We start from the raw sequence: 13292 nt of genomic DNA, 5'->3' as shown, positions 1-13292 counted from the left end.
ACATGAGTTTGTGGTATTCTGTAGTTTGGAGCTACATGGCAAGTGTGCAGAGGGTACACCTGGCCTTCCAATGGCTATCAAATAGTTCATGTGATATGAGCAGGTAAACTGACAGCTCATTGAGATTACTTGTATTTCCTGTACAATAAACATTTACTTATATTATGCTGTATCTGGTAGCCTGAATTGATTATGTATTAATTATATTCAAGGAGATTATGAGAATGATATGTGGAACATATTAGTGCATTCCAAAGTCAAAGTCAAGTTTATTAACAGATGGACAGGTATAGTGAAGGAATTGCAGCATCACAGGCAAAAGTAGAAACATAAATTAAACATAAATTATATGTATTTTTTACAAGGAAGTATATAATTGGAACAAATAAAATATTTTAGTGCAAAGTTTTCAGTATTGCTAGACTTTAGTGATTAAGGTTTTGCGGTCTAGTAATATTATTGAATGGAGGTCCTGCCGACTGTGCTTTTTTCCAATATATGCTTACTGAGTTTCTCCAGCATTTTGTGTGTGTGTTGCTTGGACTTCCAGCATCTGCAGATTTTCTCTTATTTATGGCTGAAGGGAAGCAGCTGTTCTTGAACTTGGTGTGGGATTTCAGACTTCTGTATCTCCTCCTACCTGATGATAGCTGCAAGAAGATGGCATGGCCCAGAAGATGGATCTTTGATGATACATGATGCCTTCAATTGCCACCGAGAGATACTACCCTCATTACTTGTTCCACTATATGAGACAGGAAAGGAGACCCGAAAGACCAAAATGCCACAAAGTTCAAAGTTTAAAGTAAATTTATTATCAAAATACATATTTGTCACCGTATACAACACTGAGATTTGTTTTCTCATGGGCATACTCAATAAATACATAATAGGATAATAATAATAATAATAGAATCAGTGAAAGACTGCACCATGCACACAGCAGCTTCACCTTTTATGATTATCCAATAGATATGAGGGTTTTTTTTCAGTTTGTTTGGATGAATGTGTGATCAGCAGAGGGGATAGTTAATAGAACATGGTATTTGTAGTATGGGAAACATTTGAGTGGGGGCAGCAAACAAGAATTAAGTGATAGTAGGGGCAGGAATCCAGTGGAATTGTGATTGTCCACTACAGCAAAGAGCAAGTGTCTAGAAGGCTATGTTGTTCAATTGATGCCAGCATTCAGTTCTACAATTAGAACTGCTTTTGATCAAGATGTGGTATTAAATGTTCAACTTTTTACAATTTATACAAATAATTTTCCTTCCGTTGGAAGATTGCACCTGCAAACAATGCAACCAAGGGCGACATCCTTCAGATGGTTTATGAAACTACTTCTTTCACTTCCTTTACTTAATCTTTTTCTTTCAAATGTGGTTCTGCTGTTGTTGGAGCCTGTAATCTACATCTTGGTGGTGTGTTTTCAGCCCGATTGAGTGATCTGGTGCTTTGCTGTCTCTAAGGGGGTTCAGTGAGGTTTCAAATAAAGTGTGCAGCCTCGAGGCCAAGCGGCCTGGAGATGGGGCGCTAACCCATGATTGACTCCACTTTTTGTCAATCTTGCTGATTAAAGTATTGAAGAAAACTGAAATCATTGAAGATGAGAGCAGAAGGTGAATGGGTGTTCAGCGTTGTCTACCTGCAGGTGATTGGTCTTTCTCTCGCTGCTGCTGGGGGAAGGTGTCTGCATGTGACAGTCTCTCTCTCCCTCTCGTCTGCTGCTCCTGGAGGAAGGTCGCTGCATTTGAATGGTTTCTGCCTCCCTTCTCGCTACATGCTGCCAGAGGATGGTGACTCTTGAGCAAGATTTAAGTGACACGGTTTGGGATTGGACTCTGTGGTTAACATTATGATGTGCTTCTGGTTTCCCTTTTTTGTTGCTATTTTGTGTGATTTTGATTGTGGTGGACTGGCTGTGCAGCCTGACGTTAACGAATGACACAGAGCTGGATTGAACCGAACTGAGCCAAACCGTGTTTCATTCTACTGTTTTATATTCTATGTTTTTCCACTTTTTTTTGCTGTTTGCATGATTTATTCTTTTTTTGTGCAATGGGGGTGTGATGGTTTTCTTTCTTTGCTTTGTGGCTGTCTGTGGAAAGACAAATCTCAGGGTTGCATACTGCATATACTTGAGATAAAAAAATGTACTTTGAATAACTGATGAACAGTCCAATCTTGAAGAAAGGTCTCAGCCCGAAACATCAACTATCTATTCATTTGCATAGATGCTGCCTGACCTGCTGAGTTCCTCAAGCATTTTGTGTGTGTTGCTCTGATGAACAAACCATTATGGTCATATATTAAAAATATAGACTTATCAGTTATCTAAATGATGACAGATTGCAAAGCTTTGAGGTCCAGAAGGATCTTAGTGTCTTAATGCATGATTTGCAAAAAGCAGATTTGCAGCAATAGCAAGTAATGGGAAGGCTAACCATTGCCCTTGAACACAACAGTAGGAAGCAGTGGCATAGTGCATTGGAGAGTTCACATCTTAAAAAAATTATTCAGGACTGTTCTTTTTTCAGGATGTTAATGAGTTAAATTCAATTCAGGGTTCAATAGGGGAATTAAGAGTTATGGGGAAAAGGCAGGTAGGTGGAGATGAGTCTCTGGCCAGATCAGCCATGATCTTATTGAATGGAGGAGCAGGTTCGACAGGCCAGCTGACCTACTCCTGCTCCTATTTCTTATATTCTTATGTTCAGAGAGGGTTAACGTAGAAATATAGAAATCTACAGCACATTACAGGCCCTTTGGCACACAATGATTACCTCACTAATTCCTGGAATAGGCAGGTGACCTTCTGAGGAAAAGTTGGGCAAGCTGGGCTAATCTCTGCTGACGTTTAGAAGAGTGAGTGAGAACTTGACATTTCCTCCGATGGAAAAACTAGGAGTTACAAATCACCAGAATGAATCCTGGGCTGAATTGGCATGTATCACTCCAGGTGGAAAGATGTAACAGACTAGATTCATGATGTAAGTACAAAAACAAGATATAAGTACAAGAGGTTTCAAGATTAAGTGAGGCAGAAACAACATGGAAGAAATGGTTCATTGGGAATGAATAGGAAGTTAATCACTGCAATAGAAAACAAAAGACATCAAATATTCATATATGGTGAGCGATTGGGAAATGTTGATCTCCAAAAGGATCTGGATTCATGTCCAACCAGCAGTTGGAAATGCAAATGCTAAATTGTTTTTTATTATTGTAGAACTTGAGCACAAGAGTAAAGATATTGGATCACAACTCTACAATACATGTTCTCGGCATTATTTATGTATTATTTTTGTATTTGCAGAGTTTGTCTTCGTTTGCACATTGTTTGCTTCCTAGCCTCCCAGCTATTGAGCACAACTACGTGAAATGTTGCCATAGAAAAGGAGCATCTATCATCAAAGATCCTCACCACTCAGGCCATGTTCTTTTCTTGCTGCTGCCATCAGGTAGAAGGTACAATTGCCTCAGGACCCACACCACCAGGTTCAAGAACAGTTTCTACCCCTCAACCATCAGACTCTTGAACAAAAGGGGATAACTTACATTCATTTAAGGACTCTTTATTCTTGTTATTTCATTATCGTTATTTATTGTGATTTATTTATTATCTGCATTTGCACAGTTTGTTTACAGTTACTGTTCTATAGAGTTGCTAGGTATACCTGCACAAAAAAGAATCTCAGGGTTGTATATGGTGATGTGTATCTACTCTGATAATAAATTTTACTTTGAACTTTAGTTTTTCATTGATTCTAATGTACTTCTTTGTTCTACTGTGAATGTCTGCAAGTAAATGAATCTAAATGAAAGTAGTCAATGGTGACAAATATACTTTGATAATAAATTTATTTTGAACTTTCAACAATTATGATGGGCATTGGGTGAGATCATACATAAAATATTCTATCTGATTTACCTGGGGGTGTCCTTACCTAACAAGAGGATACCTACAATAGAACTTTCACCAGACTGCTTCCTGGGAAGGCAGCTCTAACATTTGTGAATACATTGATTGACTAGATGAGGCATCTTTCTTTGTACTTCAGAATGAAAGATGATCTCAGTGAAAAGTGCAATATTTTTTAGAGGGGTACACCAGGTAATATTGGGAAGAATGTTTCCTCTGGCTGAGAAGTCTAGAACTAAAGAACACAGTCTCAAAATAAGAGATGGACCACTTAGGACTGAAATGAGGAGAAATTATTTCAGGCAATGAATGGGGAATCTTTGAAGCTCTCTACAGTGACTGGCTGTGGAGACTCATTGATATTATTCAGAATTGAATTTGACCCAAATTTGGATATGAGTGGAAGGAAAAAAATTTGGGTAAAAGATACCTGGAGAGGGCCCTAAGGAGCTTTCTTGTGAATTTCCAGAAATGGAAGGATTAATGTATGTGGAGTGTGGAGTGTTTGATGGCTCTGGGCCTGTACTGTCTGGAGATTAGATGACTAAGGAGGGATCTAATTGAAACCTACCAAATATAGAAAGGCTTAGACAGAGTGAATGTGGAGAGGATGTTCCCAGTAGTGGGAGAGTCTAGAACTAGAGGGCACAGCCATGGAATACAAGGATGTCCCTTTAGAATAGAGATGAGGAGGAACTTCTTTAGCCAGAGGGTCGTAAATCTATGAAATTCATTGCCATGGATGGATGTAGAGGTCAAGTCATTGGGTATATGTCTGACAAGTTGCATCTCCATCTCATGTGGCAGTGGTCGAGCACTGGACTCGAAGTCCCTACAAAGGACTGTGAGAATGGCTGAGAGGATCATTGGGGTCTCCCTACCATCCATCAGAGACACGGCCATAGTGGGGTGTGTCAGGAATGGACAGGAGGAGGAGTATAGGAAACTGATACAGGACTTTGTGATATGGTGCAACTCAAACTACCTGCGTCTCAATGTCACCAAGACCAAGGAGATGGTGGTGGACTTTAGGAGATCTAGGCCTCATATGGAGCCAGTGATCATTAATGGAGAATGTGTGGAGCAGGTTAAGACCTACAAGTATCTGGGAGTACAGTTGGACGAGAAGCTAGACTGGACTGCCAACACAGATGCCTTGTGCAGGAAGGCACAGAGTCAACTGTACTTCCTTAGAAGGTTGGCGTCATTCAATGTCTGCAGTGAGATGCTGAAGATGTTCTATAGGTCAGTTGTTGAGAGCGCCCTCTTCTTTGTGGTGGCGTGTTGGGGAGGAAGCATTAAGAAGAAGGACGCCTCACGTCTTAATAAGCTGATAAGGAAGGCGGGCTCTGTCGTGGGCAAAGTACTGGAGAGTTTAACATCGGTAGCTGAGCGAAGGGCGCTGAGTAGGCTACGGTCAATTATGGAAAACCCTGAACATCCTCTACATAGCACCATCCAGAGACAGAGAAGCAGTTTCAGCGACAGGTTACTGTCGATGCAATGCTCCTCAGACAGGATGAAGAGGTCAATACTCCCCAATGCCATTAGGCTTTACAATTCAACTGCCAGGACTTAAGAACTTTTTTAAAGCTATTATTAATGCTTTTTGAGTTAGTGATTTAGATGCATATCATATTATTACTGAGTTAAGTATTGTATGTAATGAGTTTTTGCTACAACAAGTGTATGGGACATTGGAAAAAAATGTTGAATTTCCCCATGGGGATGAATAAAGTATCTATCTATCTATCTATCTATCTATTTATCAGGAGTGTTGAGTACGCAGGGCTCTTAGTATTATTATAAGGATCCCACCCATCCATCCAGCATCCTCTTTGACTTTCTACCATTGGGCAGGAGACTACGATGTATAAATACAAGAATGGTCAGGATAAGAAACAGTTTCTTTCCCCAGGCCATTCAGCTTCTGAACTCCCTGTTGAAACGTATTTGAAGTGTCACTGGTTAATACGTTCCATACATTCTAACTTTTAATACTAATGCACTTTAGTTTGATATTTATGTGTGATCCACCTGTAAGTTTTATCCTTACCTTCATAAGTTATCGTGAGTTATGTGTACTACTTTGCTTTTCACACTGGTTCGGAGAAACATTGTCTCGTTTCTATATACATGTATATAGATAAATGACAATAAACTTGACTTGACTTAATATTTAAAGTGGAGGTTAGAGTTATAGAACACTACAACACTGAAAGAGGCCTTTGGCCCATCTAGTCTGTGCCAAACTATTAATCTGTCTAGTTCCATCAACCTGCAACTGAACCATAGCTCTCCATACTCACTAGAATTTAGAAGATTGAGGGGGGATCTTATTGAAACGTATAAAATTCTAAAGGGATTGGACAGGCTAGATGCAGGAAGATTGTTTCCGATGTTAGGGAAGTCCAGAACGAGAGGTCACAGTTTAAGGATAAAGGGGAAGCCTTTTAGGACCGAGATGAGGAAAAACTTCTTCACACAGAGAGTGGTGAATCTGTGGAATTCTCTGCCACAGGAAACAGTTGAGGCCGGTTCATTGGCTATATTTAAGAGGAAGTTAGATATGGCCCTTGTGGCTAAAGGGATCAGGGGGTATGGAGAGAAAGCAGGTACAGGGTTCTGAGTTGGATGATCAGCCATGATCATACTGAATGGCGGTGCAGGCTCGAAGGGCCGAATGGCCTACTCCGCACCTATTTTCTATGTTTCATACCCTTCCCACCTATGTACCTTACAAAATTTCTCTTAAATGTTGAAACCAAAACCGCCACTTCTGTAGGCAGCAGGCAGGTTGATGGATACTTAATTAATAAGGGCATCAAAGGTTGTGGTGAGAAGTCAGGAGAGTTGAGTTGCAAAGGAAAATAAATCAGTCATGATCGAATGGCAGAGCAGACTCAATAGCTGAGTTACCTAATTCTGCTCCTATGTCTTATGATTTTACAAGGCTGAAGAATGGCAATGGATGGTGAAATAGTCTCTAAGGGCTGAGTGATCTGCTCTTGGTCTTAGTTCTTATATTCTTATTTCAGATTTCTAGCACCTATAGTGTTGTGACTGGGAGTTAAGTCATCAGAGAGACACTGAAGCTTGGTGATATAAAAGTCTTCATTCAAAGTTAAATGTTCAAAGTAAATTTTCTTATCAAAATACATATGTCACCATATACAAACCTGAGATTCATTTTCTTATGGGCATACTCAGCAAATCTATAGAATAGTAACTGTAACAGGATCAATAAAAGATCAAACAGAGTGCAGAAGACAACAAACTGTGCAAATACAAATATAAATGAATTGCAATAAATAATGAGTCCCTGAAAGTGAGACATTGGTTGTGGGAACACTTCAATGATGGGGCAAGTTAAGTTCAATGTAGTTATCCCCTTTTATTCAAGAACATGATGTTCTTGAACCAGGTGGTGCAAGTCCTGAGGCTCTTGTACCTTCTACCTGATGGCAGCAGTGAGAAGAGAGCCTGACCTGGGTGGATGGGATCTCTGATGCAGCTTTCCTATGACAGCATTCCATGTAGATGTTCTCAATGGTTCATCACAAGAGGTAGGCATTCTTCTGGAGACCCTCATGGCAAATAGAAATACATCACATTTCTATACCCTTGAGATCAACAGGTGATTCAATACAGTTTCAATAGTTACAATGACATTGTTTACTTCAAAACCTTGCATTGATAATGCTTTCTTTGAATTGTATATCTACAGTGGGAGACAACTGAATGTTCAAATACCTTAGATGGGACAAGCTAATTGCAAACTTCCCTGAATTTATTTACAATAGTGCAAACTCAAACCCATTGTTGATGCAGGACAATGAATACAATCTCATTGTTTTAAGTTTGATTGATGCATATGCAAACATTTCATGGTCATCACTATTTTACAAAGCATATCCTTACTTACTTTATTGTCACCAAACAATTGATACTAGAGTGTACAATCATCACAGCAATATTTGATTCTGTGCTTCGCGCCCCCTGAAGTACAAATCGAAGTAAATTTAATAAAAATTTAAATTATGTATCATAATTAGAAAATAGAAAAGGGAAAGTAAGGTAGTGCAAGTTAGGTCCAGATATTTGGAAGGTACGGCCCAGATCTTGCTTGCAATTTACAATTAGAACTGAAGAATGGTTATTGCTTCAATTAATATATGCTATATTCACTTAACTGCAAAATATTCCCTAACACACAGTATGTTAGTGAAACTGTTACATTCATTAACATATGATGGTGGACTTCAAAAAGAGTGAAGAGACACCAGCCCGATCGGAAGTAGAAAGAATAAGCAGTTTCAAGGTCCTGGATGTGCTGCATCACCATCTGGTATAACGGTGGGGGAGGGCGGGCGTGCTGTTGCACAAGGCTGAAATAAGCTAAATAAGCTGCAGAAAGTTGCAAACTTAGTCAGCTCCATCATGGGCTCTAGCCTCTATAGTATCCAGGACATCTTCAAGGCACAATGCCTCGAAAAATGTGGCATCCATTATTAAGGATGCCTATCACTCAGGACATGCCCTCTTCTCTTTGCTACCATCAGGGAGGAGGTACAGGAGCCTGATGGCACACACTTAACAATTCAGCAACAGCTACTTCCCCAATTTCTGAATGGATATTGAACCCATGAACACTACCTCGCTACTTTTTAATTTTTATTTTTGTACTATTTAAACTATTTTAAACTTATTGTAACTTTTTTCCTATTATTATGTATTACATTGTACTGCTGCTGCAAAGTCAACAAATTTCACGACATATGCTGGTGACACTAGACATGATTCTGATATTGCAATCTAACTGCAAATTGGCAGCAGTATTTCCTACACTGAAATGACAGACAGACAGACATACTTTATTGATCCCGAGGGAAATTGGGCTTCGTTACAGTTGCACCAACCAAGAATAGTGTAGAAATATAGCAATATAAACCCATAAATAATTAAATAATAATAAGTAAATTATGCCAAGTGGAAATTAGTCCAGCACCAGCCTATTGGCTTAGGGTGTCTGACACTCCAAGGGAGGAGTTGTAGAGTTTGATGGCCACAGGCAGGAATGACTTCCTATGACGCTCAGTGTTGCATCTAGGTGGAATGAGTCTCTGGCTGAATGTACTCCTGTGCCTAACCAGTACATTATGGAGTGGATGGGAGACATTGTCCAAGATGGCATGCAACTTGGACAGCATCGTCTTTTCAGACACCACCGTCAGAGAGTCCAGTTCCACCCCCACAACATCACTGGCCTTATGAATGAGTTTGTTGGTTCTGTTGGTGTCTGCTATCCTCAGCCTGCTGCCCCAGCACACAACAGCAAACATGATAGCACTAGCCACCACAGACTCGTAGAACACCCTCAGCATCGTCCGGCAGATGTTAAAGAACCTCAGTCTCCTCAGCAAATAGAGACAGCTCTGACCCTTCTTGTAGACAGCCCCAGTGTTCTTTGACCAGTCCTGTGTATTGTCAATTCGTATCCCCAGGTATTTGTAATCCTCCACCATGTCCACACTGACCCTGACCCTATCTCAAACGTGATCAAACTTCAACAAGTATTTAAGTTCCCTGGAAAGCAAGTTGGGGCCACTGATAGGAACAGGTAAGGTGTAATAAAGATACAATATTTTTCATATTTAAAATAGTTTACTACTCACTGCTCTAATAGTCATTGTATATAAATAACAGAGGAAACTCAAGAGATTATAGATACTGGGATCTGGAGCAATAAACAGTTTGCTGGAGGAGCTCAACAGGTAGCACAGCAACTGTGGGTGGAAAGGGATTGTCAAAATTTCGGGTCCTGATATAGGATTTCCACCCAAAATTTTGAAAATTAATTTCCCCTCACAATTGATGCTCCAGCAGGTTGTTTCTTGTTTATAAAAAACAAGAAATTTTATTCTGAATTAGGATAAAGCCACAGTAACATAATTCCCAAGTTACCATACTTGGGAATTATGGCAAGAATGGCAGGAAGTTAAATAATATTTTTGTTTGATAACAAAATGCAGCATTCTTTTTTATTTTTGGAGTATTGTGTTCTTGGAGTATTATTTTCCATTCTGATCACCTCTCTATTGGAAGGATGTGGAAGCTTTAGAGAATTTGCAGAGGATATTTATCAGGATGCCGTCTGTATTAGAGAGCTTGTCTTATTAGGTCAGGCTAAGCAAACTTTTTAGCATGAAGGAGGATGACAGCTGACTTCTTCAAGGTATATATACTATAAATGAGGCATAGATAGAGTGGACAGCCAGAGACGTATTCCCAGGACAGAAATTGCTAATATGAGGAGGCATAGCTTTCCAGTGTTGGATATCAGAGGCAGTTTTGTACGGAGAGTGGTACATGCATGGAACCGCTGCAGGGATGCTGGTAGAGGCAGATACATTATGGACATTTATGAGACACTTTGGCACATGGATGAAAAATGGAGGGCTACGTGGAAGGGAAGGGTTATATTGATCTTGAAGCATGTTAAAAAGTCGCACAACATTGTGGGCTGAAAGGTTCTGTTCTCAGGTGTGCTCCTTCTCAACGAAGATTTGTAACTCAGTTTTCTCAGGTCTTGATTACACCATGTAGAAAACTTGGCCGGAAACTGCATACATAAGGCCCATCAGCACCAAGAAAGGGGGAAATAAACGCAATCATCATAAATTGTACTCTAACTCCAGTTTTCATATACTTATGTGTGAAAAATCACTGCTACCGCATCAACGGGCTTTAACATTCAATAAAATTAAAGGCGCTTGCGCAGCAAAAAAAAAGCCGAGTTGGGTTACCGTCTGCTCCGGCCGGCAGATGACCAGTCGCGTCTGCGCAGTGTGTGATCCCCGCAAGGCTCGGTACGTCATCGTACTAAACCGAGAGCTACCTGCGCACGCGCAGTGGGGAGTAGCGCTCGGTTTTGCCCTCCCCGACCTGCGCGCATGCGTAACCAGCGCCTGGAGTTGGCGTCACGCAGTGGCCGAACAGAGAGAGACAGCGCGCCCTCGGAGCGGGAATGGGGCCGAGGAACGGCCTCTGTAACCGGTATCGAGCAGCGCCGGCTTCTCGCCATTCAAGTTCATTGCGGAGTAGATAACAGAGGATCGCTGGGGAGCGCTAAGGTAAGCGGGAGGGTGGCGCTGGGAGTGTCCGTGGTAGCAGCGGCCCGCCCGGGGGCAGGGTGGGTGGGTGTTCGCTGTGTGTCCCCACCACTGCCAAAGCGCATCTCAGACTCCCGCACCCCATGCACATCATCTCGTGCGGATCACCTCTATATTCAACACCACCCCTGCACATCATCTCCTATAAATCACCCCTTCCTGCAGAGCATATCGTGCAGATCACTCCAACACAACACCCTCCTGCACATCATCCCATACAAATCACAACACACCTTTTTGTCGCGCAGATCACCCCAACACAACTCCCCGTGCTCGTCATCTCCCGTAGATCAACACCTACCACACACCTTCCGAAAAAATCATCTCCCAACATAATACTCCCCTGCACAACTACTCCCGCTCATTATCTCCTGAAGATAACCCCTCAAACACAACACACCCTCTGCAACCACCACCTGCGCATCCCTTGCTCAGATCATCTCCAGCATGCCACCCCCCCCCCAATTCATTGTTGTCTTCGTGCAACCTCCCTGCCGAACTCGCTATACACCCTCCTCACTCATCTAGAAGTTAATCTTACTGGCAGATCCTCACTCCCTCCCCCATAATCCAGCAGTCCTCCATGGCCTTCATTCCGCCTACACTCCCCAAAACATTCCCTGTATACAATTTCCTACTCTTGTCGTCTGCAGCAGTATCATCGTCCCCCTATTCTCTTATTTTCTTGTACCGCTCCCTATGCATCATCTGCCTTGCCCACCTCTCTCACTTCACGTTCACCTGACCCTGATCACTCTCCTCTCCCTGCCTTTTTTGTCCCCATTATGTGACTCACTAATCTCACCCATTTAGTTCCCACTCTACTTTCTACCTGATCTACCACTCATCTTGTGCATGTGTTTGAAGGCATAAGGTATGATTTTTTTCCGGTGGGGGGGGGGTAGAAACAACTAATCGTTGGAGAAACTCAGCAGATAAAGCAGTGTCAATAGAGGTTGTTGGTGTTTCAGGTGAACATCTGCATTGGGATGTCTTGATCTGAGAAGTTCTACTCTTGTGTCTTCTGTTTTTATATATGGTAGTAATCCAGTTGTAATTCAATGTTGTTTAATGTCATTTCAGAACCAGATTGAGGTTTAATATCATGGGCATATGTCGTGAAATTTGTTGTTATACAGCAGCAGTGCATTGCAATATGTAATAAAAACTGAATTAGAATAAGAAATAAGGCAGTCCTTTAATTTAACAAGTTAGCTTAAACAAGTGGTGCAAGAAAGTAGTGAGGTAGGGTTCAATGTCCATTGAGAAATCTGAAGGCAAAGAGGAAGAAGATGTTCATGAATCATGCAAAGTGTACCAGTAAAGGAGAACAAAATAATTGTTACTTCAGCTCCAATGCAGCTAAAAAAAAAACACAAACTAAAGAGAACAATAATAATTTTTTAAAAACCCAAAATAAATACATTGATTGTAAATCCATAAAGTGATGCAAACACAGGCGTGTCTGTACATAAAATGATTGACAGGAAATTATCCGATAAAGTACTGGTGGTGCTGGGGAGGTGTGGGTGGATATGTTGATCAGCCTTCTGAAGCTCTCCGTTGGTCAGGGTTGACCGTGGATATTGTGTCCTAGCTGTCTATGTCATAAGCAAGTCAGGGCAGTACAATATTGAAAGCAAGCTGTTGCCTATGCAGCAGGCTCCCCCCTCTCCACGCAGCTGATGAATCCAAAGGAATAGCAGAGACTGATACAGTTTAGCACCAGTGGCATTGCAGGTGTTGACAGTCAGCATTGAACTCAATGTAGGACTGCTATAGGGACTCTGGCTCCAGATTTTTCCTTGGGGTTTACCCACGAAGCCTTCTCCACGAGGTATAGCCACAATGCAGTAGAGGTTTGAGATCAGTTTTCCTTCTCCTAGATGAGTTGCCAACCATAGCTGACGAGCTCCATCTGCCCGAAACGACTGATTTTGTGATGCTTTTGCCCCTTCTGTTTGTAGAAATGGTTCTGCTGGGCTTAGTAGCCACATGTGAATGTCAGGAGATGGACTTGGTTGTCAGATGCTATTTGAGACGCGTGCTATTGTGAGCATTTAATAGGTAGTGGGATCTTATTCCCACGACCAGTCCCGGCTATGACTACCTTAAGGAACTAAAGTTTACTGCTTGGGGAAAGTAACTGTTTTTGAAGTTTTTTTTGAGTTTGAGAGTCCTGTTGAAATTCCCTGTTT

General features: G+C 41.4%; 1 protein-coding gene across 11 annotated transcripts in view; it reads left to right on the top strand.

Moving 5' to 3' along the window:
* Positions 1 to 10891: 10891 nt before the first annotated feature.
* Positions 10892 to 13292, top strand: part of dlg5a (discs, large homolog 5a (Drosophila)) — a 225920-nt gene continuing 223519 nt past the window's right edge. For all 11 annotated transcript variants that reach the window (XM_073025566.1, XM_073025563.1, XM_073025562.1 and 8 more), the window contains exon 1: positions 10892 to 11055. The gene's annotated coding sequence lies outside the window, so the exon portion shown is untranslated. The remainder of the gene's footprint in view (positions 11056 to 13292) is intronic.

The sequence above is a fragment of the Hemitrygon akajei genome, chromosome 21, assembly GCF_048418815.1.
Source record: "Hemitrygon akajei chromosome 21, sHemAka1.3, whole genome shotgun sequence".
Taxonomy (NCBI): domain Eukaryota; kingdom Metazoa; phylum Chordata; class Chondrichthyes; order Myliobatiformes; family Dasyatidae; genus Hemitrygon; species Hemitrygon akajei.
This window is presented reverse-complemented; position numbering and strand designations above follow the sequence as displayed.